Source organism: Monodelphis domestica, chromosome X (genome assembly GCF_027887165.1).
Source record: "Monodelphis domestica isolate mMonDom1 chromosome X, mMonDom1.pri, whole genome shotgun sequence".
Lineage (NCBI taxonomy): Eukaryota > Metazoa > Chordata > Mammalia > Didelphimorphia > Didelphidae > Monodelphis > Monodelphis domestica.
Window position 1 is genome coordinate 76503106 of NC_077235.1, and position 21784 is coordinate 76524889.

The window sequence follows — 21784 nt, forward strand, 5'->3', positions numbered from 1 at the left end:
TCCTTGTCCTGAGGCCCCTCCAAGCTCTGACACACCCTCTTTACGGACACTCCCAACATTGACATTTCCTCTTTAAGGACCCTCCCAGCAATGACACACCCTGGTTAAGACCCCACCAGGGAGTCTCAATGGAGGAGATTGTCAATGGAGGGCTGGGCCGTAATCCGGGAGTCTCAATGCTGTGAGGGTCCTTAAGACAGAGAGTGTCCGTGCTGGTTGGGGCCTTAAAAAGTGGATGTCAATGCTTGGAGGGTCTATAAACAGGGTGGGTCAGAGCTGGGAGGGGCCTCAGGACAGGGAGTGTCAAAGCTGGGAGGGGCCTCAGGAAAGGGAGTGTCAATGGTGGCAGGGCCCTCAGGACAGGGTATGTCAATGGAGGGCGGGGCCTTAAACAGGGTGTGTCAATGCTGGGAAGGGCCTTAAACAGGGTGTGTCAGAGGTAGGAGGGGCCTCAGGACAGGGAATGTCAATGGACGGTGAGGCCTTAAAGTGGGAATGTCAATGCTGGGAGGGTCATTAAGAGAGGGAGTGTGAATGCTGAGAGGGTCCTCAGGAAAGGGAGTGTCAATGGAGGGGGGTCCTTAAACAGGGTCTGTCAAAGCTGGGAGGGTCTGTAAACAGGGTGTGTCAGAGCTGAGAGGGGCCTCAAGAGAGGGAGTGTCAGTGGAGGGCGAGGCCTTAAACAGGGAGTGTCAATGCTGGGAGGGTCGTTAAGAGAGGGAGTGTCAATGCTGGGAGGGGCCTCAGGACAGGGAGTGTCAATGGAGGGTGGGGCCTTAAACAGGGAATGTCAATGCTGGGAGGGTTTTTAAGAGAGGGAGTTTCAATGATGGGAGGGGCCTCAGGACAGGGAGTGTCAATGCTGGGAAGGGCCTTAAGACAGGGAGTGTCGATGCTGGGAGTAGCCTCAGGACAGGGAGGGTCAATACTGGGACGGGCCTTATACAGGGACTGTCAATGCTGGGAGGGGCCTTAAGCAGGGTGTGTCAGTGCTGGGAGGGGCCTCAGGACAGGGAGTGTCAATGCTGGCAGGGACCTCAGGTCAGGGAGGGTCAATACTGGGAGGGGACTTAGGACAGGGAAGGTGAATGCTGGGAGGGTCCTTAAGAGAGGGAGTGTCAATGCTGGGATGGTCCTTAAGAGAGGGAGTGTCAATGCTGGGATGGTCCTTAAGAGAGGGAGTGTCAAAGCTGGGAGGGGCCTCAGGACAGGTAGGGTCAATACTAGGAGGGGCCTCAGGAAAGGGAGTATCAATGGAGGGCGGGGCCTTAAACAGGAAGTGTCAATGCTGGGAGGGGCCTCAAAACAGGGAGTGTCAATGCTCGGAGGGGCCTTAAACGGGGAGTGTGAATGCTGGGAGGGGCCTTAAACAGGAAGTGTCAATGCTGGGAGGGGCCTCAGAACAGGGAGTGTCAGAGGTGGGAGGGGCCTCTGGACAAGGCGTGTCAATGGAGGGAGGGGCCTTAAACTGGGACTGTCAATGCTGGGAGGGTCTTTAAGAGAGGGAGTGTCAATGATGGGAGGGGCCTCAGGACAGGGAGTGTCAATGGAGGGTGGGGCCTTAAACAGGGAATGTCAATGCTGGGAGTGGCCTCAGGAAAGGGAGTGTCAAATCTGGGAGGGGCCTCAGAACAGGGAGTGTCAAAGCTGGGAGGGGTCTCAGGACAGGGAGTGTCAATGGAGGGCGGGGCCGTAAAGAGGAGGTGTGAATGCTGGACAGATCCTCAAGAGAGGGAGTGTCAATGCTGGCAGGGGCCTCAGGACAGAGAGTGTTAATGCTGGGAGGGGCCTCATTACAGGGTGTGTCCGTACTGGGAGGATTCTTAAACAGGATGTGTCAGTGCTTGAAGGGGCCTCAGGACAAGGAGTTTCAATGGAGACCCTGGTCTTAAACAGGGAATGTCGTTGCTGGGAGGGTCCTTAAACAGGGAGTGTCAATGCTGGGAGGAGCTTCAGGACAGGCATTGTCAATGCTGGAAAAGGCCTTAAAAAGGGAGTGTCAATGTTTGGAGGGGACTTAAGATAGGGAGTGTCAATGCTGGGAGGGTCCGTAAACAGGGTGTGTCATTGCTGGGAGGGTCCTTAAGAGAGGGAGGGTCAATGCTGGGCGGGGCCTTAAATAGGGAGTGTCAATGCTGGGAGGGTCCGTAAACAGGATATTTCAGACCTGGGAGGGGACTCAGTACAGGGAGTGTCAATGGATGGCGGGGTCTTAAACAGGGAGTTTCAATGCTGGGATGGTCCTTAAGAGAGGGAGTGTCAATAGTGGGAGGGGCCTAAGGATATCGAGTGCCAATGGAGGGCGGGGCCATAAACAGGGAATGTCAATGCTCGGAGGGTCAGTAAACAGGGTGTGTCAGAGCTGGGAGGGTCCTTAAAACAGGGACTGTCAATGCTGGGAGGGTCCTTAAAACAGGGAGTGTCAATGCTGGGTGGGTCTGTAAACAGTGTGTGTCAGAGTTAGGATGTGCCTCAGGACAGGGAGTGTCAATGGAGGGCGGGGCCTTAAACATGGATTGTCAATGCTGGGAGGGGCCTTAAACAGGGCGTTTCAATGCTGGGTGGGGCCTTAAACAGGGAGTGTCAATGCTGGGAAGGGCCTTAAACAGGGAGTGTCAATTGAAGGCGGGGACTTAAACAGGAAATGTCATTGCTGGGAGGGGCCTTAAACAGGGAATGTCAATGCTGGGAGGGGCCTTAAATAGGGAATGTCAATGCTGGGAGGGGCCTCAGGACAGGGAGTATCAATGGACTTCGGTGTCTTAAACAGGGTGTATCATTGCTTGGAGGGGCCTTAAGACAGGGAGTGTCAATGCTGGGAGGATCCTTAAGAGAGGGAGTGTCAATGCTGGGAGGGGCCTTAAAAAGTGTGTGTCACAGCTGGGAAAGGCCTCAGGACAGGGAGTGTCAATGCTGGGAAAGTCCGTAAAGAGGATGTGTCAGACCTGGGATGGGAATCAGGACAGGGAGTGTCAATGGACATCGGGGTCTCAAATAGGGTGTATCATTGCTGGGAGGGGCCTTAAGGGAGGGAGTGTCAGTGCTGGGAGGGGCCTCAGATCAGGGAGTGTCAATGCAGGGTGAGGCCTTAAACAGGGTGTGTCAGACCTGGGAGGGGCTTCAAGACAGGGAGTGTCAATGGAGGGCGTGGCCTTAAACAGGGTGTGTCAGAGCTGGGAGGGGCTTCAAGACAGGGAGTGTCAATGGAGGGCGTGGCCTTAAACAGGGTGTGTCAGAGCTGGGAGGGGCTTCAAGACAGGGAGTGTCAATGGAGGGCGTGGCCTTAAACAGGGTGTGTCAGAGCTGGGAGGGGCTTCAAGACAGGGAGTGTCAATGGAGGGCGTGGCCTTAAACAGGGTGTGTCAATGCTGGGAGGAGCCGTAAATGGGGAGTGTCAATGCTGGGAGGGTCCTTAAACAGGGTGTGTCAGAGCTGGGTGGGGCCTCAGGACAGGCAGTGTCAATGGAGGGCGGGGCCTTATTCAAGGAGTGTCAATGCTGGGAGGGTCCTTAAACAGGGTGTGTCAGACCTGGGATGGGCATCAGGACAGGGAGTGTCAATGGAGGGCGGGGCCTTATTCAGGGAGTGTCAATGCTGGGAGGGTCTGTAAACAGGGTGTGTCAGAGCTGGGAGGGGCCTCAGGACAGGGAGTGTCAATGGAGGGCGGGGCCTTAAACAGGGAGTGTCAATGCTGGGAGGGTCCATAAACAGGGTGTTTCAGACCTGAAAGGGGCCTTAGAACAGGGAGTGTCAATGGAGGGCGGGGCCTTAAACAGTGTCTGTCAATGCTGGGAGTGTCCGTAAACAGGTGTGTCAGAGCTGGGAGGTGCCTCAGGACAGGAGTGTCAATGCTGGGATTATCCGTAAACACATTATGTCCTAGCTGGGAGGGGCCTTAGTACAAGGAGTGTCAATGGAGGGCGGGGCTTTAACAGGGTGTATCAATGCTGGGAGGGGCCGTAAACAGGGTGTGTCAATGCTGGGAAGGGCCTTAAACAGGGTGTGTCAGAGGTAGGAGGGGCCTCAGGACAGGGAATGTCAATGGCCGGTGAGGCCTTAAAGTGGGAATGTCAATGCTGGGAGGGTCATTAAGAGAGGGAGTGTGAATGCTGAGAGGGTCCTCAGGAAAGGGAGTGTCAATGGAGGGGGGTCCTTAAACAGGGTCTGTCAAAGCTGGGAGGGTCTGTAAACAGGGTGTGTCAGAGCTGGGAGGGGCCTCAGGACAGGGAGTGTCAATGGATGTTGGGGTCTTAAACAGGGTGTAACATTGCTGGGAGGGGCCTTAAGACAGGGAGTGTCAATGCTGGGAGGGGCCTCAGGACAGGGAGTGTCAATGTAGGGCGGGGCCTTATACAGGGTGTGTCAATGCTGGCAGCGTCCATAAACAGGGTGTGTCAGAACTGGGAGGGGCCTCAGAACAGGGAGTGTCAATTGAGGGCGGGGCCTTATTCAGGGAGTGTCAATGCTGGGATTGTCCGTAAACAGGGTGTGTCAGAGATGGGAGGGGCCTAAGGACAGGGAGTGTCAATGCTGGGATGGTCCTTAAGAGAGGGACTGTCAATGCTGGGAGGGGCCTCAGGACAGGGAGTGTCAATGGAGGGCGGGGCCTTATTCAGGGAGTGTCAATGCTGGGAGGGTCAGTAAACAGGGTGTGTCACAGTTAGGATGGGCCTCAGGACACGGAGTGTCAATGGAGGGCGGGGTCTTAAACAGGGAGTGTCATTGCTTGGAGGGGCCTCACGACAGGGAGTGTCAATGCTGGGAGGGTCCATAAACCGGTTGTGTCAGAGCTGGGAGGGGCATCAGGACAGGGAGTGTCAATTGAGGGCGGGTCCTTAAACAGGGAGTGTCAATGCTGGGAGGGGCCTCAGAACAGGGAGTGTCAATGGAGGGCGAGGCCTTAAACAGGGAGTGTCAATTCTGGGATGATCCGTAAACAGGGTTTGTCAGAGCTGGGAGGTGACTGAGGACAGGGAGTGTCAACGGATGGCGGGGCCTTAAATTGGGAATGTCAATGCTGGAAGGGTTCTTAAGAGAGGGAGTGTCAATGCTAGGAGTGACCTTAAGAGAGGGAGTGTCAATGCTGGGAGGGGCCTGAAACAGGGAGTGTCAATGCTTGGAGGGGCCTTAAACAGGGAGTGTCAATGCTGGGAGGGGCCTGAAACAGGGAGTGTCAATGCTTGGAGGGGCCTTAAACAGGGAGTGTCAATGCTGGGAGGGGCCTGAAACAGGGAGTGTCAATGCTGGGAGGATCCATAAACAGGGTGTGTCAATCCTGGGAGGGGCCTCAGGACAGGGAGTGTCAATGGAAGGTGGGGACTTAAACAGGAAATGTCATTGCTGGGAGGGGCCTTAAACAGAGAGTGTCAATGCTGGGAATGGCCTCAGGACAGGAAGTCTCAGTGCTGGGATGGGCCTTAAAAAGGGATTTTCAAGGCTTGGAGGGGCCATAAGACAGGGAGTTTCAATTCTGTGAGGCTCCTCAGTACAGGGTGTGTCTGTGCTGGGAGGATCCTTAAACAGGGTGTGTCAGAGCTGGGAGGGGCCTCAGGACAGGGAGTGTCAATGCTGGGAGGGTCCTTAAGACAAGGAGTGTCAATGCTGGGAGGGGCCTTAAACAGGGAGTGTCAATGCTGGGAGGGTCTATAAACAGGGTGTGTCAATGCTGGAAGGGGCCTTAAGACAGGGAGTGTCAATGCTGGCAGGATCCTTAAGAGAGGGAGTGTCAGTCCTGGGAGGGGCCTCAGTACAGGGTGTGTTCATGCTGAGAGCGGCCTTAAACAGGGAGTGTCAATGTTGGGAGAGTCCGTAAACAGGGTGTGTCAGAGCTAGGAGGGACCTCAGGACAGGGAGTGTCAATGGAGGGCGTGGTCTTAATTAGGGAGTATCATTGCTGCGAGGGGCCTTAAGAGAGGGAGTGTCAATATTGGGAGGGGCCTTAAGACAGGGAATATCGGTGCTGGGAGGGGCCTTAAACAGGGAGTGTCAATGCTGGGCGGGGCCTTAAATGGGGAGTGTCAATGGTGGGAGGGGCCTTAAACTGGGAGTGTCAATGCTGGGAGGGGCCTTAAACAGGGAGTGTCAATGGTGGGAGAGGCCTTAAACAGGGATTGTCAATGCTGGGAGGGGCCTTAAACAGGGAGTATCAGTGCTGGGAGGAGCCTTAAGACAGGGAATATCGTTGCTGGCCGGGGTATCAGGAGAAGGAGTGTCAATGCTGGGAGGGTCCGTAAACTGGGTGTGTCAGAGCTGGGAGGTGCTTCAGGACAGGGTGTGTCAATGGAGGGCGGGGACTTAAACCGGAAATGTCAATGCTGGGAGGGGCCTTAAACAGGGAGTTTTAATGCTGGGAGGGGCCTTAAGAGAGGGAGTGTCAATGCTGGAAAGGGATTTAAACAAGCAATGTCAATGCTGGGAGGGGCCTCAGGATAGGGAGTGTCAATGCTGGGAGGGGCCTTAAACAGGGAGTGTCAGTGCTTTGAGGGGCCTCAGTACAGGGAGTGTCTGTGCTGGGCGGATCCTTAAACAGGGAGTGTCAATGCTGGGAGGTGCCTTAAATGAGGAATGTCAATGCTGGGAGGGGCCTCAGGACAGGGAGGGTCAATGCTGGGAGGGGCCTCCGGACAGGGAGTGTCAATGCTGGGAGGTGCTTTATAACATGCAGTTTCATTGTTGGGAGGGGCCCTAGAACAAGTAGGGTCAGAGCTTGTTGGCCCTCAGGTGAGGGAGTGTCAGAGTTGGGAATGGCCTCAGGACAGAATAAAACCTTCTTAGAGATCTTAAAACCTCAAGTTTGAAAACTGAAAGAGCAAATGTGGATTGGATTTGAGCATTTAGAACAGAGAAGTGTTCCTAGAAGACTACTCTAAGATGATGGGATGTTGGCGTCAGTAGTGAAGGGGATATTAGAGTTCCCAATCCAGCCTCCTCCTTATAGTTGTCTGGAGAGTGAGATTACAGCTGACATTTACATAATGCTTTAAGTGCCACTTCCTAGAAATGTGACTTTGGCCATGTGACTTCCCCTCTACTGAACCTCAATTTCCTCCTGTGCAAATTAGGAGAATTCTACTAGATCACTGCTCAATTGCAAGACAATTCTGAATTCAATGAAAAGTAGTTTGTACGCAGCCAAAGGCCTGGGAAAGTATGAGTTTGTTATCGTGACCCTTGTCTAGGCAGTTCTTTAAGTCCAGTCTGATTTTTTTGTGACCCCATTTGGGGTTGTGCCATTTCCTTCTCCAGCTAATTGTAGAAAAGGAGGAAATTGAGGCAAACAGTATGAAGTGACTTGTTCGGGGCCACTAATCTAGGAAGTGTCTGAGGCTGGATTTGAACTCAGGTCTTCCTGACTCTAGATCCAGTCATTTTCTCCAGTGTAGCACCATCTAGCTGCCCCTAGGAAGCTGTATATTAATAAGATCACTTCCAGAGATGCAAAGCCTTCTGCCAAAGGAATGGATTTTTTTAGTGGCATTTAGCTCCAGTTAGTTTGAAAGGGTTGGGGAGCTCCAAATGGCTTGCTCTCCCTGAAAGAACCAAAAGTAGTAATTCTGACACACACCTGGATTGGTGGATGACCACCTCTGTGTGTAGTTGGAATAGATTAGAGACAGGGAGCTCCTTGAGAGCAGACAGTGTCCTTAACCTTTCTTTGTATCTCCAAGGCTTAGCAAATAGTAAGAGTTTTATGTTTATTGATTGACAGACCAAGATAGAAATGAGGTGAGTTGAGTCAGCTAAGGAACTGTGAGCTAATGTATACATATGATGTCTAATTTAATGGAGAGGGGAAGGGTCTTTCATAGGATCAGCAATCTAGGATTAGAAGGTACTCCAAAAGTCATCTTGTTTATCCTCCTCACTTTACAGATGAAGAAATGGAGCCCCAGGGAGTTGAAGTGATTTGCCCAAGACCACACAGATTATAAGCACTAAAACTTGGATTCAAACCCAAATCCCCTGACTCCAAATCTGAGACTCTTTCTCGATAGTTCTATCCTGGACATTTGAAAGGGGGAGAGAGAGAAAGGGAAGAAAGAGGAAATTGTCTAGATGCATTTTTGTAGAGATAGCTTGATTCAGGATGTGTATTGGGATAAATTGCACAGTTGAGTGTGTGTCAGTATAAATACAGGATTAGGTAAGCACCCTCAGGGAAGGGACTGTCTCTTTTAGGCCTTTGTATCTGTAGTGTCTGGGGTAACAAGGTGGCCCTGCAGTAAATAGAATACTGAGCTTGGAGTGAGGAAGACTCATGTTCCTCCCAAGTTCAAAACCAGCCTGATAGTTCCTAGGTATGTGACCCTGGGCAAGTCACTTCACCCTGTATGCCTCAGTTTTGTCCTCTCTAAAATAAACTGGAGAAAGAAATGGTAAATTACCTCTGCCAAGTGTGAATTTCAAAACTACTCCACCCTATTCAGACCATTCTTTAGAAGATGGGATTTAGCTATTTCCTGATCAATAACAATAGAGATACTTGGAATAACAGAATCAGGTCTTGGAAACTACAATCTCCACCCTACTCAGGGTAACAAGATTAGGAAGGGCTGCAGCAAAACTCAAGATTTAATTATTTGAGAATATGTTCCTCAACAGACATGTGCAAAAAAAGGACAGACCTCTGGGTGGTCCTAGGTCAAGCTAGAGCCACCATTGGGACATGTGAGACCCAGGAAGTGAGGTAGAGAACAGTCTCTGGAGTTCTCGGGACTTCCTTTGAGGAGGGCTAGAGTGAGTTGGAGGCTGGTGCTTGGAGTTGGAGGAGCCCGTGGACTGCTTTCCTTCATATTGGTCACATGAGTGATAATGAGTGATCCCTTTCCTTGCCTTGGCTATCCAGGGCCTTAAAGCCCTCTTTGGCTCAGCCTGAGCAAAGTGGATATTTAAACTTCTTTCCTTCTCTCCCTTATCTCTCTCTCTCTCTCTCTCTCTCTCTCTCTCTCTCTCTCTCTCTCTCTCTCTCTCACTTTCTTCCTCCTGTTTGTAATAAAAAAAAAGTTGGCAGCTGACTTGAGTGTTTCAGTTAGGAATTACATAAGTGAATTCCTTGGTGACCTTAAATTAGTATATATGTCAGTCTTTTTAAAAGTGATTTCAATATCGCACAAGAAAATCCCAAAGGGAGCCATAATTGAAAAACGACTCAACAAAAAATACAAAGGAAGGGGGCCTTGCAGTCCCAGATCTCAGACTATATTAGAAAGCAGTGGTCATCAAAACAATTTGGTACTGGCTAAGAGACAGAAAGGAGGATCAGTGGAATAGACTCGGGGTAAATGACCTCAGCAGGACAATATACAACAAACCCAGAGAACCCAGCTTTTGGGATAAAAATCCACTATTTCACAAAAACTGATGGGAAAATTGGAGGACAGTGTGGGAAAGATTAGGTTTGGATCAACATCTCACACCCTACAACAAGATAAATTCAAAATGGGTGAATGACTTGAACATAAAGAAGGAAACTATAAGAAAATTAGGTGAACACAGAATAGTATACATGTCAGACCTTTGGGAAAGGAAAGATTTTAAAACCAAGCAAGACTTAGAAAGAGTCAGAAAATGCAAAATAAATAATTTGGAATACATCAAATTAAAAAGTTTTTCTACAAACAAAACCAATGTAACTAAAATCAGAAGGAAAGTAACAAATTGGGAAACAATCTTCATAAAAACCTCTGACAAAGGTTTAGTTACTCAAATTTACAAAGAGCTAAATCAATTGTACAAAAAAATCAAGCCATTCTCCAATTGATAACTGGGCAAGGGACATGAACAGGCAGTTCTCAGCAAAAGAAATCAAAACTATTAGCAAGCACATGAAAAAGTGTTCTATATCTCTGATAATCAGAGAGATGCAAATCAAAACAACTCTGAGGTATCACCTCACACCTAGCAGATTAGCTAACATGACAGCAAAGGAAAGTAATGAATGCTGGAGGGGATGTGGCAAAGTGGGGACACTAATTCATTACTGGTGGAGTTGTGAATGGATCCAACCATTCTGGAGGGCAATTTGGAACTATGCCCAAAGGGTGATAAAAGACTGTCTGCCCTTTGATCCGGCCATAGCACTGCTGGGTTTGTACCCCAAAGAGATAATAAGGAAAAAGACATGTACAAAAATATTCATAGCAGCGCTCTTTGTGATGGCCAAAAATTGGAAAATGAGGGGATGCCCATCAGTTGGGGAATGGCTGAACAAATTGTGGTATATGTTGGTGATGGAATACTATTGTGCTAAAAGGAACAATAAAGTGGAGGAATTCCATGGAGACTGGAACAATCTCCAGGAATTGATGCAGAGTGACAGGAGCAGAACCAGGAAAACATTGTACACAGAGACTGATACATTGTGGTACAATCGAAGGTGATGGACTTCTCCATTAGTGGCAATGCAATATCCCTGAACAATCTGCAGGGATCTAAAAAATACTATCCACAAGCAGAGGATAAACTGTGGGAGTAAAAACACCGAGGAAAAGCAACTGCTTGACTACAGGGGTGGAGGGAATATGACTGAGGAGAGACTCTAAATGAACACTCTAATGAATATACCAACAACACGGAAATGGGTTCGAGTCAAGAACACATGTGATAACTAGTGGAATCATGCGTCAGCTATGGGAGAGGTGATGGGAGGGGGGAGGAAAAGAAAATGATCTTTGTTTCCAATGAATAATGTTTGGAAATGACCAAATAAAATAATGTTTTAAAAAAAAAAGAAAAACAACTGAACAACAACATCCTTAGTGTCTAGTACAGGCTCTGGAATACAGTAGGAACTTAAGAAATGTTTGCGAAAAGCCTTGGAAATTGAAGGAATGTCCATCAATTGTGGAATGGCTGACAAATTATGGTATATGATGGCGATGGAACACTATTGTGCTGTAAGCAGTGATAAACAGGAGGATTTCAGAAAAAACTGGAAAGTTTTACATGAACTGATGCAGAGTGAAAAAAGCGGAACCAGGAAAACATACACAGTAACTGCAATACTGTGGAGTGATCAACTGGCATAGACTTAGCTACTCTCAGCAATACAAGGATGCGGAATAATTTTGAAGGATTTATGACAGAAAATGCTCTCCACCTCCAGAGAAAGAACTGTTGAAGTCAAAATGCAGATGGAAGGAGACAATTTTTCACTTGCTTATTCGGGTTTATGTTTTGGGATTTGGGCTTTATAAGATTATTCACTTAGAAAAATGAACAACATGGAAAAAAACAAAAAAACCAAATCTTGATTTTTTAAAAGAAATGTTTGCCAAATGAACGAAAGTATATGGCTGTATTTAGCAAGTCTCTTTTTTGTGGTGTGTCCTAGAGACCTGTGGGAATTCTGCAGCAGCCTGAGGACATTTGGGGTCAGGAATTGGAGTGAAGGTGATAATTATGAAGCTGACATTGAGCTGATGGGGGACGATGGAGAGTAACTCAAAAGCCTGGAGGAGGCGGTGACAAGGGTCTAGGCAAGATGGAGTGACCTTGAAAGGAAATCGAGGCAAAAGGAAAGGGGTCTGAAAGTGGCAGTGAGGAGGATAGAAAGTAGTCACTTTCCCCTGGTCTTTGGTGTCTGGGTGTGGGAGTGAAGGCGCGACAGCCAGTCTAGGGGAACCTGGAGCAGAGAGCAAGATTCCAAAGAGCACAGGAAGATGGGAAGAATATGAGAAGCCAGGTCCTAGATGAAAGGGAATTTGTTCACAAGAGAGGAAGGACTTTGAAGGCAAAGCCCTTTGCTACAGAGATTTGTGGTTTCATTTATAATCCTCTTTTTCTCTTCTTTGTATGTTCTTATTTTAAAAAGAAAACGTAATTAAAACAAGAAGAAAGGAAGCCTCCAGAGGACACAGTGGGAAGGGAGGACAGGAGAAAAGAACAGGGGGTGACTGAGGTTACTTGTGAAATGCCCCTCTGTCACCGACGTTCCCAACTGAGCTCAAGCATCCCACATAGTGGGTGGCAGGCAGTTCTGATGAGAAGGAAGCTCGAGGAGAGGGATGTGACCACCACAGGCCACTTGGGACTGGGTGAAGTAGCTAGCAAGCATTCAAGTCTAGCACTCCTCAGAGGAAGTGCGCCCCCTCCCATATTGGCACCTGGGGCAAAGGCCTGACTGTTGTGGATTAGTTCTGGCTCTACCCTCTGGATGGAGATCTGGGACAAAGCATTTCCCACGCTGCTTTTGGGGGTGGGAGAGCCCCCTCTCAAAAGGCTTTAATTATAGAAAGCTATTTGCATATAATGCGTATTTCTCATTCTTCCCTAATCCCCCAGAGAGTTCCTCAACACTCCATTAATCACCAAGCACTTTATTAGGGATACAACAAACTCCAAGTTTGGTTCCGTTTGGTGCCTCTCCTGCCTATGAGTCCCAGGGCTCAGAGAATGCTCTCCACAGAGACCTTAGGAAGACTGGAGAGCTCGAAGGGACCTTAGCCCAGAGTCAAGACCTTTGTCAGAGTGGAGAAGGACCTTAGAATACATTGTCAGGGATAGGAGAGAATTGAGAACACATAACATCAGGGCTGAGAGGGACCCAGAATATTCCACAAGGAAAGGATCTTAGAACAAGGAATGTCGGAGCAGGGAAGCCAGTCAGGAAACATTTATTAAGCACTTACTATGTGCCAGGCACTGTGCTAAGCCTGAGGATACAAATAGAGGCCAAAGATAGTCCTTGACCTCAAGGAGCTCTCAATCTAATGGGGGAGAGAACAAGTTAACAAATACAAATAAAGAAAGGGAAAGCAGCTTGGGACAAGGAAAGTCAGAGCAGCTCTGAGGAACTTAGAAGTCAGTCAGTCAATGAATATTTATTAAATGTCAGGGTGCAGTTAAGTAGCACAGGGGATAGAGCACTAGTCAGGAGGTCCTGGGTTCCAATCCGGCCTCAGACACTTCCTACCTGGGTGACCCTAGGCAAGTCACTTCACCCCCATTCCCTAGCCCTTACCACTCTTCTGCCTTGGAACCTAAGACAGAAGACTTTAAAAACATGTGGGGGGGCAGCTGGGTTGCTCAGTGGATAGAACCCCAAGCCTAGAGATAGAAGGTCCTGGGTTCCAATCCAGCCTCAGACACTTCCCAGCTGGGTGACCCTGGCCAAGTCACTTCACCTTCATTCCCTAGCCCTTACCACTCTTCTGCCTTGGAGCCAGTACACAGTATTCTAAGACTGAAAGTGAGGGTTTTAGGAAACAAACAAACAAAAAAGAGTGTCAGGCAATGTGCTAAGTAAAGAAAAACAAACCTAAGGAGCTCAGAGTCTAATAAATATCTACAGAGAAAATGAAATAAGAATAATAATAAGCATCTAGTATTTCCATAGCAATCTAGGATTTGCATCATTTTCCATATTTGATTCTCTTGACAAACTTGTGTGGTAGATGCTCTTTATTTTCCCCTATTTACAGATGAGGAAACTGAGGCTAAATGGCTTACTCAGGGTTACAGTGTTCTTTTTAAACCCTTGCCTTCTGTCTTAGAATCAATACTGGTTCCAAGGCAGAAGAGTGGTAAGGGCTAGGGAATGAGGGTGAAGTGACTTGGCCAGGGTCACCCAGCTGGGAAGTGTCTGAGTCCAGATTGGAACTCAGGACCTCCTGTCTCTGGGCCTGGCTCTCAATCCACTGAGCCACCCAGCTGTCCCCTACAGTGTGTTTTTGAGGAGGGATTCAAACCCAGAACTTCTGGACTCCACATTCAGTAGTATAATTGAAATCATTGAGGCCACTGATTCTAACCCCATTATTTTGCAGGTGGGGGAAATGGAGGCACAGGGAGTTTTTTTTAAGTAACTTGACCAGGTTCACACAACTAGTTAGTGTCTGAGGCAAGATTTGAATTCAGGTCCAACTGAGTGCAGTTCCAGCACTCTGTCACTGTGCCACTTAGCCTCAGAAAGCCCCCTGGATCACAGAATATGTTGACCGGTCTTCTGGGGTCTTTGGTGTTCCCCCTGTGCCTCGACTCTACCTTTCTCCAGGGCTCCATTCACTGGCTCGGCCTATCCTTGGACTTAGCTGGGTCCCAGCCCCACCCGTTCCTCAGTCAGATGGCTAGATGGCCTCCCCCTGCCCCCCAGTCAAGGCCAGCAGGCAGGGAGTGGCTGCTTGCTCTGCCGGGAGGAGGAGGCTTCCCAGGCTGGGCTCCATCCTCCTAACTGTCTTCAATGAATCCCTGAAATCCGGGCCTGAATGGAGGCAGCAGCACCTTGGAAGATATTTTGAAAGCTTCCAAAAATAGCCGCTCGCCTGCTGGCCCGCCCGCCGGCCCAGCCAGGGAGCCTGGTGCCAGGAGACTGATGGGAAAAAGCTGGACAGACAGTCATTGGAACTCCCAGCGGCTGCCAGACTCCCCCACCCAGACATCATCCTCTGGCAAGCACAGCCGGCTCCGACTCTCCGCCTAACGGTTGGTAGCCTCCTCGAGGCCCCACCCAAACCCTCCTTACCTCCTGGGCACTGAGCCAGTGGGGTGACCGAGACAGACACCCAAGGGAGCCCCTGGGAGCTGACCACAACTCGGAGGGCACCCCCGGCCCTGGCTTCAAGCCCTAGGCTGGCCCTGACCTGCCAAGTCTCTGGGAAGCCCAGTTCTGTGGCTCTGCCAGCCTCACTGGAGTTGGGGTACCCTCAGTTCTTGGGGCCGGGGAGCCAGCTTTCTCGGCAGATTTGCGCTGCCCCGTCGGGCAGCCACAGAAACACCCAATCAGTGGCTCTGCCTGGCTGTTCCAAGACCCAATGAGAAGAGGCCCAGACAGGCCAACTCGTCTGCTTCCCGGTTCTCCAGCCTTCTCTCCCCTCCCCCTTCATGGTCCTCCCCTCCCCCCTGCTCCCCACCTCTTTAGCATCATTCGCTGCCTTCCCCTTCCTCTCTTTCTCCTTCCCATTTTCCGTCTCTCCCCTTCTCACTTGGCTTCCCTCCCTTCCCTTCCCTCCTTTCCTTCTTAGTGGGTTTTTCCACTCTAAAGGATGACTTATTAAGTGGAAAAAAAAACAAGTCCTCCCATGTTTCCCTCTACCTCCAGACTAGTTCCAGCCCGGTTTGGGCCTGAGGCAGTGGCCAGCCCTATCCTGAGACATCTGCAAGGGAAGCAAGCCAATGCAATGATGAAAACTGAAGCCACTTGCCATTCTCCTAGGCAAGGCTGGCCTGCCTCTCGAACCCAGGACCATGATGGGCTTTGTGGGGAAAACTGGGGGATTCATCCTGCTTCACCTTCTGCTCCTAAGCCCTGAGAAACTTACTCAGGACACAGCACGATGAGGAAGAGTAGGACTCAGTGGAAAGGAAAGAGTCTTTTAGAATTTGTCCCCCCCCACCCCCCCCCCCGTTTGAATGATGGGACTGACTTCTAGGTTTCAGTGTTATTCAGTCATTTTTCTGTCATGTCTGACTCTTCAGCTGACCCCACTTGGGTTTTTATTTGTTTGTTTGCTTTTTGGCAAAGATCCTGGGGTAGTTTGCTATTTCCTTCTCTAGCTAATTTTGACAGATGAGGAAACTGAGGTCAATAGGGTTAAGGGACTTGCCTAGAGTCTTACAGCTAGGAAGTGTCTGAGGCTGAATTTTAATTCAGGTTTTCCTGAGTCTAGGCCTGGTGCTCTAACCACTGGACCACCTTACTGCCTCTGGGATTTGGTTTATGTGTCTGTAAAATGGGGGTGATCACCCTCACACTCCCAATCTCCCTGGGCTGTTGGGAAGAAAAGAGCTCTGCAAAACAATGTAGAATCAAGAGCCGTATTACTATTATTTAAGTCCTGGCCAGGAAGCCAAGAAAAGGTCTTCTTTCTCTGGCCTTTGGAGGCTCCTTCCATGGGCTTCAGGCCATCCTACAGTGGTCCTAGAATCTTAGACCCCAAGCTTGGAGGGACCTCTGAGGGGATCGAGTCTAACTTCTCTCCTTTTACAGAGGGGGGAACTGGGGCCCAGAGAGTGGAATGTACTTGCCCAAGGTGACACATTGGATCCTAGCTCTAGAGCTGGAAGAGCCTCAGAGTTGCCATGGAGTCTAACCCCTTCATTTTAGAGGAGGGGAAACTGAGGCCCGGGAAGAGGAAGAACTTGTCTAAGGTCATACATAGGGTCTTAACCCTAGGGCTGATTAGGGCCTCAGAGACCATTAAGTCCAGCCTCCCTTATTTTACAGAGGGGGAAACTGAGGCCCAGGGAAGGGAATGGATTTGCTCAAGGTGACACATTGGATCCCAACTCTAGAGTTGGAAAGGCCATGGATTCCAGCTCCCTCATTTTATACAGGGGGAAACTAAGACTCAGGGACGTGAAGAGACTTGTCTAAGGTCATGCCTAGGGTCTTAACCATAGAGCTGGAAGGGCCCCAAAGGCCATTGAGTCCAAGCCTTTCATTTTACAGAAGAAGAAAAGGAGACCCAGGGAGAGGAGGGGACATGCCCAAAGTCACACAGGTTGTATTGACTTCACAGACCCTTTCGCCACCCTTCTACTAAGAAGAAAAGGCCTGGGCTTTGAATTCCAGGTCTGCTCCTTCAGAGATAGATGGAACAAAATCAGCTGAAGAGAACTTAGTTCTCTACCTGGATGGGCCTTGGCGGCCATCTTATCCAACCCTTCCATTTGTCTACTGAGGAAACCAAGGTACAGTGAAGTTCACAGAATCATACCTTCAGAGGTAGAAGAAATCTTAAGGGCCATTGACCCTTTTAAATGTGGAGAAACTGAGGCAAAGAAGAAGCTGTTATTGCGTCACAGGTGGAACTTAAACTCAGATCCTCTTAATGCCAATTGCAGTGCCCCTTCTTCTATGATGTGCTGTAAGTGACGTGGCCCAGGTGCCTGGCAGGTCCACTGGTTCCTAGATTATGGGATGAAAGGGAACTTCAGTAAGGGACTTGCCCAAGGTCACACAAGTGAGGGGGTATAAGCAGAATTCAAAGCTAGGGGCTCTGCCTCCAGATCTTATATATTTCCCACAATGCAACAGGTTGGGAAAAAGCAGGTCTGGGAATTGTGCTTTGAAGGATTCTCCTGGCACGGGCTTGCCCTCCCTCCAGGCTGGCCTCCGGACCTCAGGGGCCCCACAAGGCTGCCTTACTTGGTGGCCATTTCTCTGGGCTTTGTTTTTCCGGCAGCACACTTGCCTTGTCCCATGACCCACAGCAGACTGCCATCTCTTCCTGTTGTAGGAGCCTGCACTCTGGCCCAGGCCCTCCCAGCATCTCTACCCTGGGCTCCTGCCTCCCACCCTCTGCTCATTGGCCTGCTGACATGACAGGCAGATCTGAAGCCCAATGGCTGGTCCCAGGTCCTTCCCCCACCCCCATCCTCAGCCTCCATGACTCATGGACTGAAGTTTCCGTGCTACCCCCCCCCCAATGGACTAGAACTCTGTCACTCCAGATTTACAATAGAAAAACTGCTTTCCATATATGGCAATAAGAGCAGCAATCCCCACCAGGAGTAAGGAGAGAGGCCTTTGACTGTGATTGCCAACGCCCTTCTCTGGCACCCCCTGGGCCTGCTGGGAAGGGGGAATGAATGATCTGAGGGTAGCCAGCTCTTGACTGAGTGATGTCATCATAGGATGCTAGATCAAGGGCAGGAAAGGACTTTCTAGGCTGCCTGGCTCTTCATTTTAGAGATGAGGAAAGTGAGGCAGAATTTGAACCCAGGTCTTTGGACTGCAGTCCAAAGTGATCTTTCCACTACGCCAAATTGAATTGGCAGTCAATTGGAGTTCTCCAATGACCTGGAGAAGTGATACAGAGTCTGATTGGGGATGAGGTCAGGGTCATGAAGGGAGCATTAGGAGCAACTGGGATTGGAAAGACTACTGGTTTTGCCTTTAGAAGGTCATGGCTTCTAGCCAGGCTTTGTCACATACTCTGTGACCTTTGGCAAGTCTTAGAACCTAGATTACAAACTGGAAGGGATCTCAGGGGCCTTCTAGTCCTACCTCTACCTTTTCCAGAGGGAGAAACTGAGACCCAGGGAAAGAAACTGAGTTACCCAAGGTCACACATAAGATCTTAGCTCTAGAACTAGAAGAGATCCTGGAAACCATCTACTCCAATGGTGGTGGACCTATGGCACACATGCCAAAGAGGGCATGCAAAGCCCTTTCTGTGGGCATGCCCACCAAAGTCTGTTACTAGAAAGCCAGAGGGCACTGGCTGAGCTGCTCTCTTCCCCCTCTCCACCATGCCTGAGGACATTCCTCATTTCAACTGCCCCTCTGCCCCAGCAGCCCAATGGGAGCACTTTCTCCTTCCCCTGTGTGGGGTAAGGGGTGGGGCACACAGCACTCAGTCTCTGGGGGTAGGGTGGGACATGGCATTTGGTCTCTAAAAGTTTCGCCATCACTGATCTAGTCCAAAACCCCCCTCCCTCATTTTACAGAGAAGGAAACTGTCACACAACTAGGAAATGACAAAGGGCAGAACTGTGATTGGAGAGCAGGTCCTCTGATTCATGCTCTCATTGCCAACCTCAGCTGAGGTCAAAAGAGACCAAAGATTTTCTTGGTTTGGCAACCATGTGATTTGGATGGGCCCTGGGATCCATTGACATCTATTTACAAGGTTTCCAGGCACTGTGCTAAGCTCTGGGGCTACAGAGAAAGGCAAAAACTTCATCTCTGTTCTCAAGGAGCTCCCATTCCAATGGGTAAGACAACTATGGAAGCAGGAAGCAATTTCAGAGGGGAGAAGACTCTTACAGAAGATGGGATTTCAGTTGTCTTGGAGAAGGGAAAGCATTTCATGATTGTTTGCATGGCATCCAAGGAAGCCAGTGCCCAATCTCAGAAGATGCACAAGGGACTGATAACAACAACAAACATTTATATAGCACCTACTGTGTGCCAAACACTTAGCAATTGTTATCTCATTTGATCCTCACAACAACAAACTTGCTATTATTATTCCCATTTTAAAAGGAAGAAACTGAGGCAAACACTTTAAGTGACTTGTCTAGGCTCACACAACTAGTATCTAAGGCCAGATTTGAATTCGGGTCTTCTGGATTACAGACCCAGCATTCTATCTATCCACTGTGCTCTCTAACTTCCTGTAATAAGATAAAGGTGTAAGAAGCCCAGAAGGCAGGAAGTGGCCAGGTTAAGAAGGGCTTTGAATGCCAAACAAGAATTTATATTTCATGCAGGAGGCACTGGGTAGCATCTGAAGATTGTTGAGTAGAAAAGACTTGGTTGGCCCTGGACCTCTGGAAAGCCAATTTGTGACCCTGGAAAAATCACTTAGTAACTCTGAGAAGCAGGAAAGTCTATAGGAGTCATAGGATAAAGCCACCCAGACCTTCCCCAAGTTCAAGTATTATCTAATTCGGAGCCCCCTGCATTGCTGAAGGGTTTTGTGAAGCCTTAAGAATCCCAAGACCTTACACTGTCAGAGAGGGGAGGAGCCTTAAACAGGGAGTGTCAGAGGTGGGACAATCTGACCGCATCACTCTGACCACAGTGATGACACTACCTTTTTAAGGCCAACAAATCTCTGACATATCCCTGTTTAAGGCCACTACCTTCTCAGACACTCCCTGTTTAAGGCCCCTCCCAGTTCTGACAATTCCTGTTTACGGCTCCTCCCACAACTGACACTCCTTGATTTAGGTCCCTCCCACCTTTGACACTCCCTGATTAAGACCCCTCTTACCTCTGACACTCCCTGTTTAAAGCCCCTCACAGCTCTGAGAATCCCATTTTAAGGCCCCTCCCATCTCTGACACTCCCTGTTTAAGAACCCTCACAGCTCTGACACTCCATATTCTAAGGCCCAACCCAGCACTTACACACCCTGTTTAAGGCCCCTCGTACCTGTGACACTCTCTGTTCTTATGTCCTTCCAAGCTCTGACATTCCCTATTCTAAGTCACCTCCCAGCGATGACATTCCCTATTTAAGGCCTCTCCCAGCTTTGAAACACCCTGTTTTAGGGGCTTCCCACCTCTGACACTCCCTGTCTTAGGCCCCTCCCACCTCTGAAACTCTCTGTTTAAGGCCCCATCCACCTCGGACACACCCTGTTTAAGGCAACTCCCATCTCTGACACTCCCTGTTTAAAGCCCCTCCCATCTCTGACACTCCCTGTTTAAGGCCCCTCCAAAAGAGACACAGCCTATTTAAGGCCCCTCCCACCTCTGACACTCCCTGTTTAAGGCACCTCCCATCTCTGTCACTCCGTTTTAAAGCCCCTCCCAAGCTCTGACACTGCCTGTTTAAGACCCCTCCCATCTTGATACTCCCTGTTTAAGGCCCCTCCCATGACAGACACAGCCTATTGAAGGCCCCTCCCACCTCTGACACTCCCTGTTTAAGGCCCCTCCCATGACAGACTCAGCCTATTGAAGGCCCCTCCCACCTCTGACACTCCCTGTTTAAGGCCCCTCCCATCTCTGACACTCCCTGTTTAAGGCCCCTCCCACCTCTGACACTCCCTGTTTAAGGCCCCTCCCATCTCTGACACTCCCTGTTTAAGGCCCCTCTCAGCATTGACACTCCCTAAAGACTCTCCCAACATTGACACTCCCTGAAGCCCCTCCAAGCACTGACACTCCCTGTTTAAGGCCCCTCCCAGCATTGACACTCCCTGTTTAAGGCCCCTCCCAGCATTGACACTCCCTGTTTAAGGCCCCTCCCAACATTGACACTCCCTGTTTAAGGCCCCTCCCATCTCTGACACTCCCTGTTTAAGGCCCCTCCCATCTCTGACACTCCCTGTATAAGGCCCCTCCCATCTCTGACACTCCTTGTTTAAGGCCCCTCCCATGACAGACAAAGGCTATTTAAGGCCCTTCCCACCTATGACACTCCCTGTTTAAGGCCCCTCCCATCTCTGAGACACAGGTTATAAGGCCCCTCCCAGCTCTGACATTCCCTGTTTAAAGCCCCTTTCACCTCTGACACTCCCTGCTTAAGGCCCTGCCCATCTCTGACACTCCCTGTTTAAGGACCCTCCCTGCTCTGACACTCCCTGTTTAAAGCCCCTCCCACCTCTGAAACTCTTTGTACAAGGCCCCTCCCACCTCTGTCACTCCCAGGTTTCGGCCCCTCCCACCTCTGACACTCCATGGTTAATCCCCTTACACCGGTGACACTCCCTGTTTAAGGCCTCTCCCACATGTTATGATCCCTGTTCTATGGCCCCTCCCAGCTCTGAAACACCTAATTCTAAGGACCTTCCCACCTCTGACTCTTTCTGTTTAAGGCCCCTCCCAACTCTGACACTCCCTGTTTAAGAACCCTCACAGTTCTGACACTCCATATTCTAAGGCCCAACCCAGCACTTACACACCCTGTTTAAAGCTCCTCGTACCTGTGACACTCTCTGTTCCTATGTCGTTCCAAACTCTGCCATTCCCTCTTCTATGTCTCCTCCCAGCTCTGACATTTCCTATTTAAGGGGTCTCCCAGGTTTGAAACACCCTGTTTTAGGGGCGACACACCCTGTTTTAGGGGCATCCCACCTGTGAAACTCCCTCTTTAAGGCCCCTCCCACATTTGACACACCCGGTTTAAGGCCCCTCCCACCTCTGACACTCTCTGTTTAAGGCCCCTCCCACCTCTGACACTCCCTGTTTAAGGCACTTCCCATGTCTGACACTCCCTGTATAAAGCCCCTCCCATTTCTGACACTCCCTGTTTAAGGCCCCTCCCACAACAATCACAGCCTATTTAAGTCCCTTCCTACCGCTGACACTCCCTGTTTAAGGCCCCTCCCACATCAGACTAAGCCTATTTATGATCCCCACCCACCCCTGACATTCCTTGTTTAAGTCC

At 49.8% G+C, this 21784-nt stretch overlaps 1 long non-coding RNA gene across 3 annotated transcripts in view; it reads right to left on the reverse strand.

Moving 5' to 3' along the window:
- LOC130456160 (uncharacterized) overlaps positions 1 to 21536 on the reverse strand; it is a 79352-nt gene extending 57816 nt beyond the window's left edge. Inside the window, exons 1-2 of one of the 3 annotated variants that reach the window (XR_008914689.1) lie at positions 21321 to 21527; positions 16656 to 16846 (exon numbers count right to left, since the gene is read on the reverse strand). This is a non-coding gene — a long non-coding RNA (uncharacterized LOC130456160). Of the gene's footprint in view, positions 1 to 16410; positions 16847 to 19822; positions 20353 to 21320 lie in introns of those variants that run through there. The other 2 variants (XR_008914687.1, XR_008914688.1) reach the window with 2 other exon arrangements.
- Positions 21537 to 21784: the final 248 nt, after the last annotated feature.